The 15079-nt window shown below is 41.3% G+C and overlaps 1 protein-coding gene across 2 annotated transcripts in view; it reads right to left on the bottom strand.

Annotated features, from left to right (window-relative positions):
• The window catches only part of NKAIN2 (sodium/potassium transporting ATPase interacting 2), an 816594-nt gene that overhangs the window by 487028 nt on the left and 314487 nt on the right, over positions 1 to 15079 (bottom strand). The gene's annotated exons all lie outside the window — the stretch shown is intronic.

The raw sequence follows: 15079 nt of genomic DNA, 5'->3' as shown, positions 1-15079 counted from the left end.
TCCATGGGGGGAGACAGCATGCATAAATCATCATCATTTTTTGGTAAGAAAACATTCAGTGCAAGGACTAAATCAATTATTATGGAAATCAAGGAGAAAGCTTATTAACCAAAAACAAGGAAGAGACCTATAAATTCTAGTGAGTACTAGAGCACTAACAATTAGTTCCTCTGGAAGAGAGAGGGCAGAGTTTTGTACACGTTACTTTGAAATTTCTTTTCTTAACTCCACCATATGTTTTTACCTACTGAAAGTTGATTGATTTGAGGACTTCAGTAGCTCAGACATAGGTCAGGGGTTTGTTATAGGAGTGGGTGGGTGAGATTCTGTGGCCTGCGTTGTGCAGCAGGTCAGACTAGATGCTCACAAAGGTCCCTTCTGACCCTAAAGTCTATAATTCTATGATCTACAGACTCTAAATTCCTTGGGAGCTGGTTACCTGATAGACAGCCTCTTTCCCTAGACCATATTTTGAGACCAGCTGAGGCACTTGAACTGGAATCTCTGTAGTATAGAGGGCTGCCTTGCTGTTCTCCCTGTGGGTCCTCATTTTGGGAATTTGATTCCTGATCTTGTGTAAGCTGTGGGTCCAAAGTCCAGATGTCTTTAAAGTATGTTACAAATTGCAGTCTCTCTCTCTCTCTCTCAGATATTTGGAGGAAGAGGAGGTTATAGAAAAGGGAGGAGAGTGAGGGCTGGGCAGGCTTTGTTGTTGCTGTGTAAGGATTTATCTTCTGGTACACATTTCTTTTATATTGAGAATTGCAGTTTGAATACTTTACTGTAAAATTAAATTATGGCAGGACAAGATGGGTATCTACTTCTGCTTTTATAAAATTGAATATATATATACAGGGGATCCTTCTGATATTGAGTTTTAGTGCAGAGAATAGTTTCAGAATGTAAACAGTTCACATAGACTCCATCCACATAGCCCTTATGCAGACAAAATTAGCAAAGTCCATGGGAATTTTCCCTTTATGAGGCGTATAGGTTTGGTCCTCATATGTACATTCCATGTACCTATTTAAAAAAGCTTAAAGCTTTTTTCCCCATTCAAGGATCAGTGAAATGACTGCAATCTCACAATGGGTACCATATAAAGCTGTGGTTTTCAACTTGTGGTCTGCAGATCCCTGGGGTTCCCAGACTATGTCTAGGGTTTCCAAAGGGGTCTGCATCTCCATTTGAAAGTTTTTAGGGGTCCACAATTAAAAAAAGCTTAAAAACCACTGATACAAACAAAGTGTGCATACTAACAGCGCATATGTAATTAATGCAAAATATATTGTATACTTGCATCCAAGTCACAGAACATGATGCAAAATAAGTACTGTACTCTCCCCTATGTGTAGCATAGGAATTTAGTAGGTTGGGGTTCTATTTGAACATAATGTAATCTTAAATTACAGAGGCTAAACTCATTTATAAAATACCACATCAATATGATAATTTCAATAATTATGTTCCTTTAAATTCCTTTAAGGTAAAATTAAGAAACTATTCTCTTGCCGAGAGATGCTGCCAATGGCTAAAGGAAAGGATTAAGAATTAAGGGAGTTCTCCATGAAAATTAGGATTCATTCACTTACTCATTTTGTACTTCTTGAAAGTCCTTATACACCTTCTGTTTCAACTGGGTCATACTTGTATATATGGTATAAGCTCATTGTTTAATGATAAAGCTAGTTCAAAAAATATAAAAATAAAATATTTCCCAGAGTTATTGAATAGTTTATGAGATTGACTAAATGAGAGTAATACATGGATGGACAGATATCAAAGAGGTGGGTAACATGAAAGAGACAATCAATAGTTTAGAAATAAAAATAAACCTAATCAAAAACCTTGGATCAAAAGACCCCAGAACTCTGGATCTGATTTTAGTTCAAGCCGTTCTTTTGGGTCACTGTGCTGGGATGAGTGTCTTTATGTTGGAGCTAACCAACTCCCCATTCTTGATTACTCTGCTTCTCTGATTTCTCTAAGGACATGGTACAACCTAAATCTCACATTGCACAATACAAGCAAGCACCTAATGAAAATATAAAAAAATAGAAGGAGATTCCTTTTTAACTAGTGTAAGATGCCAGGACCTGGCAACACCATGACCACCACTTAGATCTTCTATAGTGCTGTTCATCCATGGATCTCACTGCCTTATAAAAGGAGCGTATCATTATCCCCACTTTACAGATGGGGAAACTGAGGAAGGGAAAGGTGAAGAAATGTCACCCAGTAGGCCAGCAGCCACTCCAGAAATAGAACTGAGATCTACTAAGGTCCAGCTGAGTGCCTTATCTGCTAAGCCATGCTGTCTCCCAAATACTCAGTGTTTCCAAAGAAGATTGTTAAATAACTTTCCCCTCATTTGCAATAACCTGAAGCAGGCAGCCATCTATTTATCACTAATTAATATGTCAGTTAACTAGATTACCAAGCTTTTATAATGTATGCCATGAAAAATGTAATTCTATGAGGTACATTAATAACAACAAAGTGATGGTGTTTCTGATGCCTTAAAAGCATCCTAAACATACTTTAATTTTTAATTAGCCTTTTTAGCAGATGAACACTAGTTGGCAGAGTACCAGAAGGTGACACATCTGTTACTGCTGCAGGGTATACACCAAGAAGCCTGCAATACAGTATAAATAAATCACTACATGTACCTTATAATGAAAAAAAAAAATCTCTAAAACCTGTCAGATTAGTGCAGCATCATGCAAGTTGAGGCACAAGAAAGAAATTCTTTTGGTAGTTCGAAGTGCTGTTAAGGAGAAAACATATCCCTGAAAGACCTTGATAGAAAGAGAAAATGGAACAACAGATGGAAAATTCCACTGAATACTTTATCAGCCACCTGTCATCCATTGAATGGTGGCCAACACAGCTACACCTTATTAAGTTACACAATGGAAGACAAAGTTGCACTGGTGAAGCAGTACAGTACTACAGGGTAATGATGTGTAGCTTATACTAAGCATAAGAAACTCAAGTTGCATTTTAAAGGAACAGGCCAGTCCAGAATCAGAAGTAATGATTAGCTATGAGTAAGTGTCAGAAGGTTTGCATGCTGAACTTTTTAAAACTCTCCCCTCATCACTACCCTCTCAGTGTCTTCCAATAGTCTCCTGGCTCCACCCAGTAGGACCTCATTGGTTCCACCAATATTAACCCACAACCCTCCAACAGACCCCTCTCCTTCTCTTTCAATTTCTCTTTACTAGGCCCAGAGGCTCCAGTAATCTCTTTATTGGCTCCAAGAATTATTGAATTTAAATTTTGCACACTGAGACAACGTGCTTTGGAGAGTTCTCTGCTTTCTTAAAAGTGTGCAGGCTCTGAATTTATCAGTAGCCAACACATAGAGAGGCTGCCAGAACCTCATGATGGGGTCATAAATAGACTGGGATGTGAAGAAAGAGCAAGCTGTGGATGGAGAATGCCTATTTGCTCTGGGCCATTTGAAGGTTAACCGGTTGAAAGGCAGCTGGGATCTACTGGGATCTAATAGTGGCAAAGGATGGAAAGGGACAAGAGTCATATGGGTGAATTGTTTAGAGAGAAGTGGTAGGGAGCACTTGGAATTTTTTTAAAAAATCCATTTTGAGGGAGGTGCACGTGTTCATATATTTGGACAATTGTAGTAACAGTGTTGCACGATTTCCTCCCATCTTCTTCTGGCCAGGACTTGCAATCATTTCTGTTAGATGCAGATAGCAATAATAATCCATTACTTTTTACTCCTTTTCAGATTAGACTACTGCAATGTGCGCTATATAGTACTACACCTTAAACTAGAAAAATCTGCCCTAGGATTGAAGCTGCTGGACCACATGGCAGCTGTTAGTGAGGGGCGTATGTATCAAGGGAGTAGACCAATGCTATGGAATCAGCACTGGATATACACTGATTTCCAGTGGAGTCTGAAGTGCTCGTTTTCAACTATTGAGTCCTAATTGGCTTGGGAACTACTCATTTGAGAGAACATGTCTCTCTCCCTGCCATATGGCTACCAGTGTGGTCAGCACAGGCATTAGAGTTGCAATCCCTTCAGTATAAAAGAAACAATGGGGGTGAGGGTCTCTGTTGGCAGGGCATTGTTCATGAAAAAGTGCATCTCTTGAAAATCTCTCCCCATTTAGTTCAAAGTAGACCAAATCTTTCAGTGTACTTTGCAAGGTATATCCCAATGCCTTTGCATAGGGTATGGTGCACGATATGGGTTCTTTTGTGACTGTGGTTTCACTGGGATGTTCATTTGATTGCTCTATCTGGCTGGCTATTTACTTATTTTGAAGAGGCTGCCTTTTTTGTGTCACTATATTTTTAAGATTGTCAGAGACTTCTAGCCCAGGATACACATTCTTTAACTTGATTTGTAACAAAAAGAATGAAATGCCTACAGAAAATAAATCTGGCAAAAATGCACAACCATTTGGTATCAGAAAAATATATAGTTAAACTATACATTATGGCAAATGTCACTGCTATGGATTGATTTAATTTCTTTGGGAAGAATGAATGACACTAACAGAAAACAAGCAAAGACTTCAGAAGACAAGGATCTTAACCAAAGAAATAATATAACAGGGATCTTAACCAAAAAAAAAAAATACGGCAAATAGTTCCTGGTTTTCATTTTATGTAAACCCAGCAAAAAGTCTAGCATTTTGAAATGGCTGGGTACTAAACACCGCAAAAAAAAAAAGTGTCACTTATTTATGTGCCTAAATTTAGACTTAGCAACCTAACTTTAGGCACTCATTTTTAAAAACCTTAGCCCTTAATCTTTGTGTGTCAGCATCAGGTCACAGAGCAGTATTTATCTCTAAATACTAGGGCTCAGAGAAAGGTGAGAATGACATAATGGTACAGCCTAAGGGATACTGGCTTTAGCCATTTTTGAAATTATATGGAATAAAACAAAGCGTATCAAAATATGTTTGCATTGATTCATTCAAACATTTACAGTGACTTTAATACACCTCTGAGTTCCAAGCATTATTATCTCCATGGTGCCTAGGAACCCCAGTCATAGCACCCATTATGCTAGCTACTGTACAAAACAGAACAAAAAGACAGTCCCTGCCCCAAAGCGTTTCTGTCTAATAGACAAGGCAGATTTGCGGGGAGGGGAGACATAAAAGCAGAGTGAACAATGTGATAACAGCAAATGCACACTTTTTTGAGGGGGGGAGGTGCATTTACTTAGGAGTGGGATCGACTAAATGGCAAAAGAAAGAAGGGGAACAGGGCAGGGGATAAGAGGTGGGGGAGGTGTGGAGTGAGAGAGGGGAAGGTTGGAGCAAAGAGCCAATCAGCATGGGCCAGTGATGTTGAAGGTTTAAAAAAAAAAAAAAAAAGTCCCTGGTTCGCTGCTCCTGTTCCTACCGGCTGTGGTCTCTAGCTAACTCCTCTAAGCAGCTTTTCCCCCCAGGCCACATGGTGGCCAGGAGGGAGGGCACTACCTTGTGCCCCCAGAGCAGGGGAGAGTCTCAATGCACAGGTCTGGGTCCCGAGGGCTGCTGGGGCAAGAGGGAACAGGCCTCTCTACTTCCCCAGTCTCATCAAAGGTCCCAATGTGCTCCTTAATTCCTTACTTCCACAACTTAACCTCTGAGCTTTTATCAGCCCCCTTGAGCCGTCTTAGGACTCCCCTCTTCTCTCTTTCATTGTCCTTGGTTTGTGCTTAAAGCACATCTTGCACATTCTTTGGAGACACTGAGCATCCACTAAATGCAAATTAAACAGCAGTGGTTCCCAATGTAGGATTATCAGAAGTCCTGGGCCCTGCTTCTCATGTCTAGCAGCACAAAAAGTAGGATAGGATAAGTTATATAAACTAATATTTTATCCACATTTCTAGATGGTTCTAGGATGGCAATCTCTATGCCTGAACCTTACCCTTTTGAGGTTCCATTCATGACTACTCATCACAATCACAATAATATAAACCCACCCAAAAACTTGTGTAGCCACAAACACAAGTCAGACAAGACAGATCACCTATAACTTCTAGACTGAATGGTTTGCTATTGAACAAATCTAAAATATGCCAAAATCTAAAATAGAATTACTACGCACATTATACCTAACCCCCACTAAAAAAAAAATAAAAATCTATTTATCAGATTGAAATTTTGTCAGTGTTCGTTATTTCGCTCTAAGGCTCTTGGGTCTAATTATAACAAGTACTGAGCACTTACTATGCCAGCTGAAGTCAATGGAAGCTGCAGCTGGGTGCTCAACAGCACCTCTGAAAAATCAGATCATTTTCTTTTAAATAACTGTTGTGTTCACAACTTACCAACGTTTAGCTTTTACCCTCAGCATGGTAGCCCCTGTGAATATAAGCTAGTTTACTCATGGCAACTTCATTAAAAATAAAACCCACTATTTTTTTTTTCAAATCTTCAGCTAGTTTGATGCATACCTATAAAAACACAAATGTAAAAAGGTTATTAAAATGCTTTGGTTTGTTAGCAACTATACCAGTTCTGGAGCCTGAGTAAATCTGCTCTCTCCTGATACCCGACTTATTCTAGGATGCCTTCAGTTATTTCAGTTGAGCTCTCCATGTTTTTCTGGCCTTTATAGTAAAAAGAAGGCACATAAGATAACTGATGTTTCCCCATTTGTTTCCTCAACAAATGCCCTCTGCTACAAAGGACTGGTGTGCAGACAGCAAAATAAGACCCACTTATCAAACCATACATTCAGTGCCACCAGAGAACCACGCTGTGTTTTGATAAGGATTTCCTGGATGATATGACCAAATTCTGCCTGCATCTCAGAGGTATCTTGTGCATTTGGAATATAATGCTTCAACCAGATAATGACAACAAATCACTTTTAATTAGTTAAGTCTTGCTTTCCACCTCCCCAAATCCAGTTTTAAAAAAAATCTCTGGCTCTTACATTTGAAAACATGATGTGTTGTTATTTTCTAATGGCCCCAAATGACAAGATTAAGTAGTGGCTAACTCTCTACCCAAAACCTGCTGACTAGTATGTAAACCTAACAACTTTCAACGTGCAATCAGAAAATCCGTACATGATACTGTGGTACAATTCTTAGTTATAAGTCTCTTTTTGCATTTTTTTTTAAAGCAACTGCAGCCATATGAAATCATAAAATGTTTCCCTATACAAAGAGGTTAACCAATCCATAGCTAACAGCATATTTGTTCCGGTGAGATTAGGAAAGATGTTTCTTACTGATAAAGTCTGATATCTAACTGTTTTCCAAAGAAAGTTGAAGCTGGACATTTTCTTCTCTTTAATGACACCTTCACAGAAGGAATTTAAATGCTATGCGCTGTTGATATTTAGGAAACCAGTGGATAACATTTCCCCTTGAACTAGGACTGCAGTTTTGATGTGCCCTTACATGGGCTGTGCAAGGTTGAAGTGGGGACTCCTTGTATGGTTTCTTCTACCTTACAAACTCATGCAGAGGTCAGTTATAATCTAGCCCAGGGATCAGCAATGTTTGGCATGCGGCCCACCACGGTAAGCCCCCTGGTGAGCTGGGCCAGTTTGTTTACCTGCCACATCCGCAGGTTTGGCCAGTCGCGGCTCCCACTGGCCACGGTTTGCCACTCTAGGCCAATGGGGGCTGCGGGAAGCGGCAGCCAGCACATCCCACGGTCCGCGCGATTTCCTGTAGCCCCCATTGGCCTGGAATGGCGAACCGTGGCCAGTGGGAGCCGTGATCGGCCAAATCTGCGGATGCGGCAGGTAAATAAACTGGCCTGGCCCACCAGGGGGCTTACCCTGGCGGGCCGTGGGCCAAAGGTTGCCGATCCCTGATCTAGCCCTAAATTATACATTTGGCTCCTCCAGAAACATTCCTCATAGCCTGGAGCCAAATCTCTGTCTTCTATTTCCAATTATGGGACTCATTGCTGACGGATAGTATTGACTCTGAGGCATATAGGTTAGAAAGATTAAAAGGGAAAAAAAAGGGACACATGAACATGAATAGCTACTGTCATGATTTCCCCCTCCCACTAGCAGCTGGATGTAATAATGCTAGGGTTACGCCTCTCAGTTTCTCCTCTCAAGTTTCTTAAAGCTCATAAGTTCTCCTGGGTCTGATAATACTCCTGCATGGAGCGAGTTCATTATTCCACTTAGTGTAAATAGTCCTTGAAAGTCCATTTATCTCAGACACAGTGCATATAGTAATAATAGTAATAAAAACCAGTCCAACAAATCACCTCATGCCCCAGCTTCAGTGTCTTCTAACCCACCTGGGCTTCCTTCACTCCAGACACTGTTATATCACAACAGAGATCCCAGCCATCTTCCTGACTTCCAAGCCTCTGCCTGGAGAAGGTCTGTAGGCTAGCCCATTCACTACCCTCCTGCCCTCAACTTTCTCCACAGAACTCCCTCCAGGGACCTCTTTCCAATCACACTGTCTTCATATCATTTATTATCCCCAGCTGCTGCCCTGCTATCAATCAGGTCAACATGAGATGTATGTATTTTGGCACAAGGGGAGCTGGACCCACTTGACTTAAAGGGGCCAGCCACCCTTTGATACAATTACAGCCACACTAGCTAAAAAAATATTTACAAGACTAAAACTTGTGTGATCAAGCACCTAATCTTCCCACCTGATTTAATATTACATCGTTTCTCAGATGCATTATGGGTGAACTTTGCCTTTTTTGGCCATATCTAGTATAGACCACTGCTGGAGACAGAATACTGGACAAGATGAATCAATGATCATACTTATGATTCAATTAGTAAAAAGTGAAGCTGAATGCAGATTAAGTTGAAAAAGTGGAACTTTAATAAACCCTGTCCATGCACTGTTCTGTTCATGTAGCTGCATTGCTTCCAGACAAATTCCTCACATTCCCCATTTTCCTGGGGACCTCTCTTTAACAGTCCCTCCAGGGATCCTGGGCCTTCCGACTCCAGTTCCACTGATCATAGTATGCCTATGTTCTAAATCAAGAAACTGCCAATGATGTCAAGCATATTTCAGTAAGAATGCCTGGGACAGCCTCAGTCAGTCTGATTGCGGGGGTGGGCTCAGTGACATCAGCCAGAGAGCAATGAATATCCTAGACTGGCACCACTATATACCTCTACATTCAAGAGAGAAAAAGAAAGGGAAAGAAAAAAAGATTTCCAGAATACACAGCTCTCCACGACAAAGGTCAAGTCTCAGATGAGTTAGTCAAGATGAGTTTTAAAGTGGTAATGTATCGGAAAAAAAAACCCAGAAAGCAGCCATCAAGGTCATGAAGATCTCAGATGAAAAGAAGTCTATGGCGTATCAATTAGGTAATTTTTTTTCTTTATAAATGAGGCTTTTGGATTTTCAATTGGTCCTTTAAAGTAACATTTTCTGAATAAGTTATACATTATATTTCTATAGGAATACAGATTGTTCACTAACTAGTAGAACTGCAAAAATGACAATAGTAGTAATTCTCTCATTTTGGACGTTCACTCTCTGTCCTCCTGCAATCCGCAACAAAATTAACCTATCATCTGAAAAGGGGCCAACAGAGACACTGTTCCTTTGAAGAGAATAGAAAGCTCTCTTCTTAGTGATCTACAAAATACTACACAGTGAAAAGAGATATTATTGATTTTCAATATCACCTGGAATCAATTCTCAGCTCTGAATTCCCACATCAATCTAGAGAGATATGATGACCAAAAACTCAGGAAAATAGAAATTGTGGTTTTTACCATGGTGTTTTCTTGCTAATGTTTCAATAGGTTACAAAATCACATTCCTTTCATTAGGATATATTTAACCAGCAGTCCATTATTGATTTGGGCTTTATCACTCAATAGTGGATCACAGTAAGAACTCATGGAACTTGTAACTAGACATCAGCCAACACATTTCAAAATGGCCACTGATTGAGTGGTACGGAGCTTGAGTCACTCTAGGTACATCAAAGCTGGGTAGCCCAAAACCGAGGCACTCAAAATCTGTGTCTGCTTTTGAAAATGTTGACCTAGGTCATTGGTTTAGCAAGCATCATAGAGGAACAAATATACAGTTGGAACCCAGTCCTACATTGTGATCTGAACAGGTAGGCTGCTGCACACATCTGGAGCCCACTGAAGCCAAAGGGGCTCCATACAGGTCCTCCTTAATGGGTATCAGGTTTAAAACAAATAAAAGGAAGTTCTTCTTCACTCAGCGCACAGTCAACCTGTGGAACTCCTTGCCTGAGGAGGTTGTGAAGGCTAGGACCATAACAGGGTTTAAAGGAGAACTGGATAAATTCATGGAGGTTAAGTCCATTAATGGCTATTAGCCACGATGGGTAAGGAATGGTGTCCCTAGCCTCTGTTTGTCAGAGGGTGGAGATGGATGGTAGGAGAGAGATCACTTGATCATTACCTGTTAGGTTCACTCCCTCTGGGGCACCTGGCATTAGCCATTGTCGGTAGACAGGATACTGGGCTGGATGGACCTTTGGTCTGACCCAGTATGGCCATTCTTATGTTTTCCCATATGAATCATAATGCAGAATTAAGCTTTGGACATTAAACCTGAAAGACAGCCGCAATATGTGAATAATATGCTAAACTGTTATAAGCTTCTATGTTTAAACACGAGGCATTTTAAATTTCTATTAAACACTACTAATGCCACAATAAAAAGCTATAATCAAAATTACGTAATCAACATTGTACTCTGCATTTTAGAGACTTATTTAAAAGTGGTACAGTCCAGGAATATAGGAAGATGCATACCAACACAAGTCATAGATGATATCCTGGCCACAATGAAGTCAGTGGCAAAACTCTCATTAACTTCAGTGAGGCCAGGATATCACCCCAACAACTCAACCTACTCTGGTATTCTATATCTCATGGTATTCTCTACTCTATTCTGGTATTCTATATCTATATCTCATGATCAATGCTGGATTTTTCATAAAGAGTTGGGTAACCCTGGCCCCTACAATGGCCTGGTTAGTGCAGAACAGCATTGTGGTCACATTTTCTTTCTTATCCCAGATTGTAATCCCATGCAAGATATGATAACAATGCATTATAGAATAATAGGGACTGTCAGCAGGCCTTTTGAGGCTGTCATGCCAGGGCAAGAATCTCTTGCCAACAGCATCTTGAACGGACAGGTATTTTGCCAGGCTGTACCTTGCTATGGCTTTTGTGACCAATCCAGTGTAAAAAAATTCTTATATCAAACATGTTCTCTGGCATCTGAGCCGGAATTTATTTTCATAGAGTTTTTGGTGTATAATACTGGTTTTTAAAAATATTATCTTTATTAAATTTTCAAGGACACATTACAAAGATGAGTTTGGTACAGAGGGATACAGCTGGCAGATCAAGACAAGGTTTGCATCTCAGGCACAATTCAAAATTTCATGTACAGTGCTAATCTGTATCCATTAAGTGTTGCTATATCATTTGTTTGAGCTAGTACTAAACCATTAGGATTATTAAATTGGTTTTGCATTGCTTGGCTTGCTGGTTCACTTTCTTACTGCCCTCCACCATAACAACATGGGAGAGCTGACTCTGTTGAAGAACATTACCAGGCTTCATTTACTTACACTTTAGGATGACATTAGAATCAGTTTTCAGAGTAGCAGCCGTGTTAGTCTGTATTCGCAAAAAGAAAAGGAGTACTTGTGGCACCTTAGAGACTAACAAATTTATTATAAGCTGTCAATTTGTTAGTCTCTAAGGTGCCACAAGTACTCCTTTTCTTTTTATTAGAATCAGTAAGGAGTTTACACCCAAGAATCCTGTTGTGAATATTAGACATTTGTACGCTGTTCTTGTTGGTAGATGTACACTTGACTATGTAAATTCATCAGTATAAGACTAAAATGTTAGTAAAGTAATAAAATACATGTATGTTTTTTTTTTTAAAATGAACACTGGGTGAAATTCCTCCTTGTGCAGATGGCTGACAATGCCGATGTCCTAATTAAATCCCACTTATGTTCAAGGACCATTCTGTTAGTCAGGGATCTGCAGTACATAGAGATGTCCTGGCTATAAGGGCCAGGGCATAAGTACCACTACAGTAAGGAGAACACTTTATTTGCCAATCAAGCTGGATTTCAAGCTGCTTGTGAGGCCAAAGAAGCTCAGCACAGTCTTAGCTGAGCTAAGGATTTTGCCTCAGGTATATTTACTCCTGGATCATTTTTCATAATACAGTTCAACCAAATTCTTTCTCTACAGAGAATGGGAGACCTCTGCATAGCAGATGAGGTGGGATGGGAAGGTAAAGAAACAGGGGGCTGTTGCTGCAGTACCTAGCAACTGGGGAAAACATTGCAGGGAACAGCAGATCCAGGAAGCAGACAGACAGTTGGTTTGGGTGCTGCCTACTTACTTCACCAAGACTACAGGGTTTGTATTGTTGAGAGTCTGCTCCAAGTATATCCACTCCAGTAAAGAAATAGGGGTGGCTATAGTATCCAACTGGCTACAATAAATAGGAGTTTCCAGTGTGATGACATTGTGAACCAAATTATTCTTGACTATGTACACATAGGGGAATCACATAAAAAAACCAGGAAAGACACAAGGTTGCTCTACATAGCTTGGGTTTGACCGTTCTTGGAGCATCATGTTTAGTTTTAGTACTTAGATTAAGGAGGATGTGGAGAAACACGGAAAAACAAAAAACAAAAAAAACCCAAAGAGCAGCAAAAAGTCTTACAAGTATGGAAAAAACAAATGAGGCAAGAATGAGGGAATTTAAATTCACAGTCTAGAAAATGGAAGAATCACGATGGTAGTCTATAAATACATTCAGGATAATATAAGAGAAAGAAAAAGGATAGTACTGAGAAAGGAAGGAGCAATGGCCTGAAGCTCAGAAAGGAAAAAAGTTAGGCTTGATATGAAAGGAAACATTCTCAACAGTAAGAATAATTGGCCAGGGAAACTGATGCCTAAGGGAAAAGGGGGAAGACAATATCAGCAGATATTCAAAAACAGGTTAGTTAGAATCTTACTGGGGATGATGTAGTGAGTGATTTTGCAAGGGGGCTGGGGGCCAGCCTGAATAATGTAAGTGCCTTTTCTGCCCCAGATATGATTAATAGATATAAGATTAAAAAGGCTAATATTAATGGGGTGCTAAGGTTAAGAAATCAACGACTCATCCATCAGAAAATAACCCAATTAAAGAATTATACCACACTAAGCTCAGTTACATTTCACAACCTACATATTTTGTGATCTGAGGGAAAATAATTTATTAAGATTTTTGTTAAAAACAAGAGAAATTTAAAATACTGGATATGCACAAGATAAAAAAATGTCAGAAATCAATATGTATCTTGTAACAATTACATTCATGCAGAGAGACAAGACTCCTAAATATTTTCTCCAAACAGATGACAGTAAAGGTTCAGTGCACCATTTAACACAGGGTACCATTATTATTTTATTTGGGTTTTGTTTTTACTTTTCCTAGATCTATATTGCCAAGGATGCTGGAGCTAGGGGTGTTGGGGGTTGTGACAGCACCCCCGGTTTGAAGTAGTTTCCATTATATACAGTAGGGGTGGGGAACCTACGGCCTGTGGACCAGATTCGGCCAGCTGCTTCATTTCTTCCGGCCCATGGCAAGTTTCCGCGCCGCTGGCTGGAAGCCCTGAGCCTTGTCCTCCCCACCCCACAGCCCCACAGGGCTGGAGCCGTGAGCACTGGCTCGCCCCGCTGAGGGGAAGCTGGGGTTGCCAGGACATTAAAAATTCAGTCAGCTCCGTGAAGCTCCCAGAAACGACCAGCCTGTCCCTGCGGCCCTTAGGCGGAGGGGCGATCAGGGAAGCTCCGTGCACTGCCCCTGCCCTCAGCGCCAGCTTCGCAGTTCCCATTGGCTGGGAACCACGGCCAATGGAAGCTGTGGGGGTGGCACTTGCAGGCACAGGCAGCACGCACTGTGCAGAGCCCTCGGCCTCTCCGTCTGGGGCCAGACACGGCATCAGTTTTGGGAGCAGTGCGGAGCCCCAACACGCAGGGAACCTGCTTTAGCCCCGCTGCATGACCTGAATGGAGTCTGCACCCTGAACCTCCTGCCACAGGTCAGAACCCCCTCCTGCACCCTAACGCCCTCTCAGACCCTGCACCTCCCCCCTAACCCCCTGCCCCAGGTCAGAACACTCTCCCAGAGCTCGCACCCCAACCCCTTGGCCCAGCCCTGAGCCCAATCCAACACCTCAAACCCCTTGGTGCCAGCCTGGAGCCCCCTGCACCCAGCCTCCTGCACCCTGAATTCATTTCTGGCCCAATGCTAGAGCCTAGGGGAAGCCCAGAGCCTCTGCACCCCCCAACAGGGATGGAGCTGCGAGCACCGGCTAGCCCTGCTACAGGGGTGGAAAGACCTGAGCCTCCGCACCCCAACGCAGGGCTGTGTGGCCCTTGACTGATTTTTTTCTGTGGGTCAGTGGCCCCTGATAGAAAAAAGAATCCCCATCTGGATATACAGGGTTTACAGTTTTGTTCAATGGGTTCCAGCACCCTCACTACAAAAGTTGTTCCAATGCACTGTATATTGCACAAGATTTTAGACTTACTCTTTGCTATCAAGAAAAGGAGTACTTGTGGCACCTTAGAGACTAACAAATTTATTAGAGCATAAGCTTTCGTGAGCTACAGCTCACTTCATCGGATGCATTTGGTGGAAAAAACAGAGGAGAGATTGATATACACACACACAGAGAACATGAAACAATGGCTTTATCATACACACTGTAAGGAGAGTGATCACTTAAGATAAGCCATCACCAGCAGCAGGGGGGAAAAGGAGGAAAACCTTTCATGGTGACAAGCAAGGTAGGCTATTTCCAGCAGTTAACAAGAATATCTGAGTAACAGTGGGGGGTGGGGGGGGGAGAAATAACATGGGGAAATAGTTTTACTTTGTGTAATGACTCATCCATTCCCAGTCTCTATTCAAGCCTAAGTTAATTGTATCCAGTTTGCAAATTAATTCCAATTCAGCAGTCTCTCATTGGAGTCTGTTTTGGAAGCTTTTTTGTTGAAGGATAGCCACTCTTAGGTCTGTAATCGAGTGACCAGAGAGATT

Source organism: Dermochelys coriacea, chromosome 3, assembly GCF_009764565.3.
Source record: "Dermochelys coriacea isolate rDerCor1 chromosome 3, rDerCor1.pri.v4, whole genome shotgun sequence".
Lineage (NCBI taxonomy): Eukaryota > Metazoa > Chordata > Testudines > Dermochelyidae > Dermochelys > Dermochelys coriacea.
The sequence above is the reverse complement of the archived record's forward strand: the minus strand, read 5'-3'. Positions and strand labels throughout refer to the sequence as shown.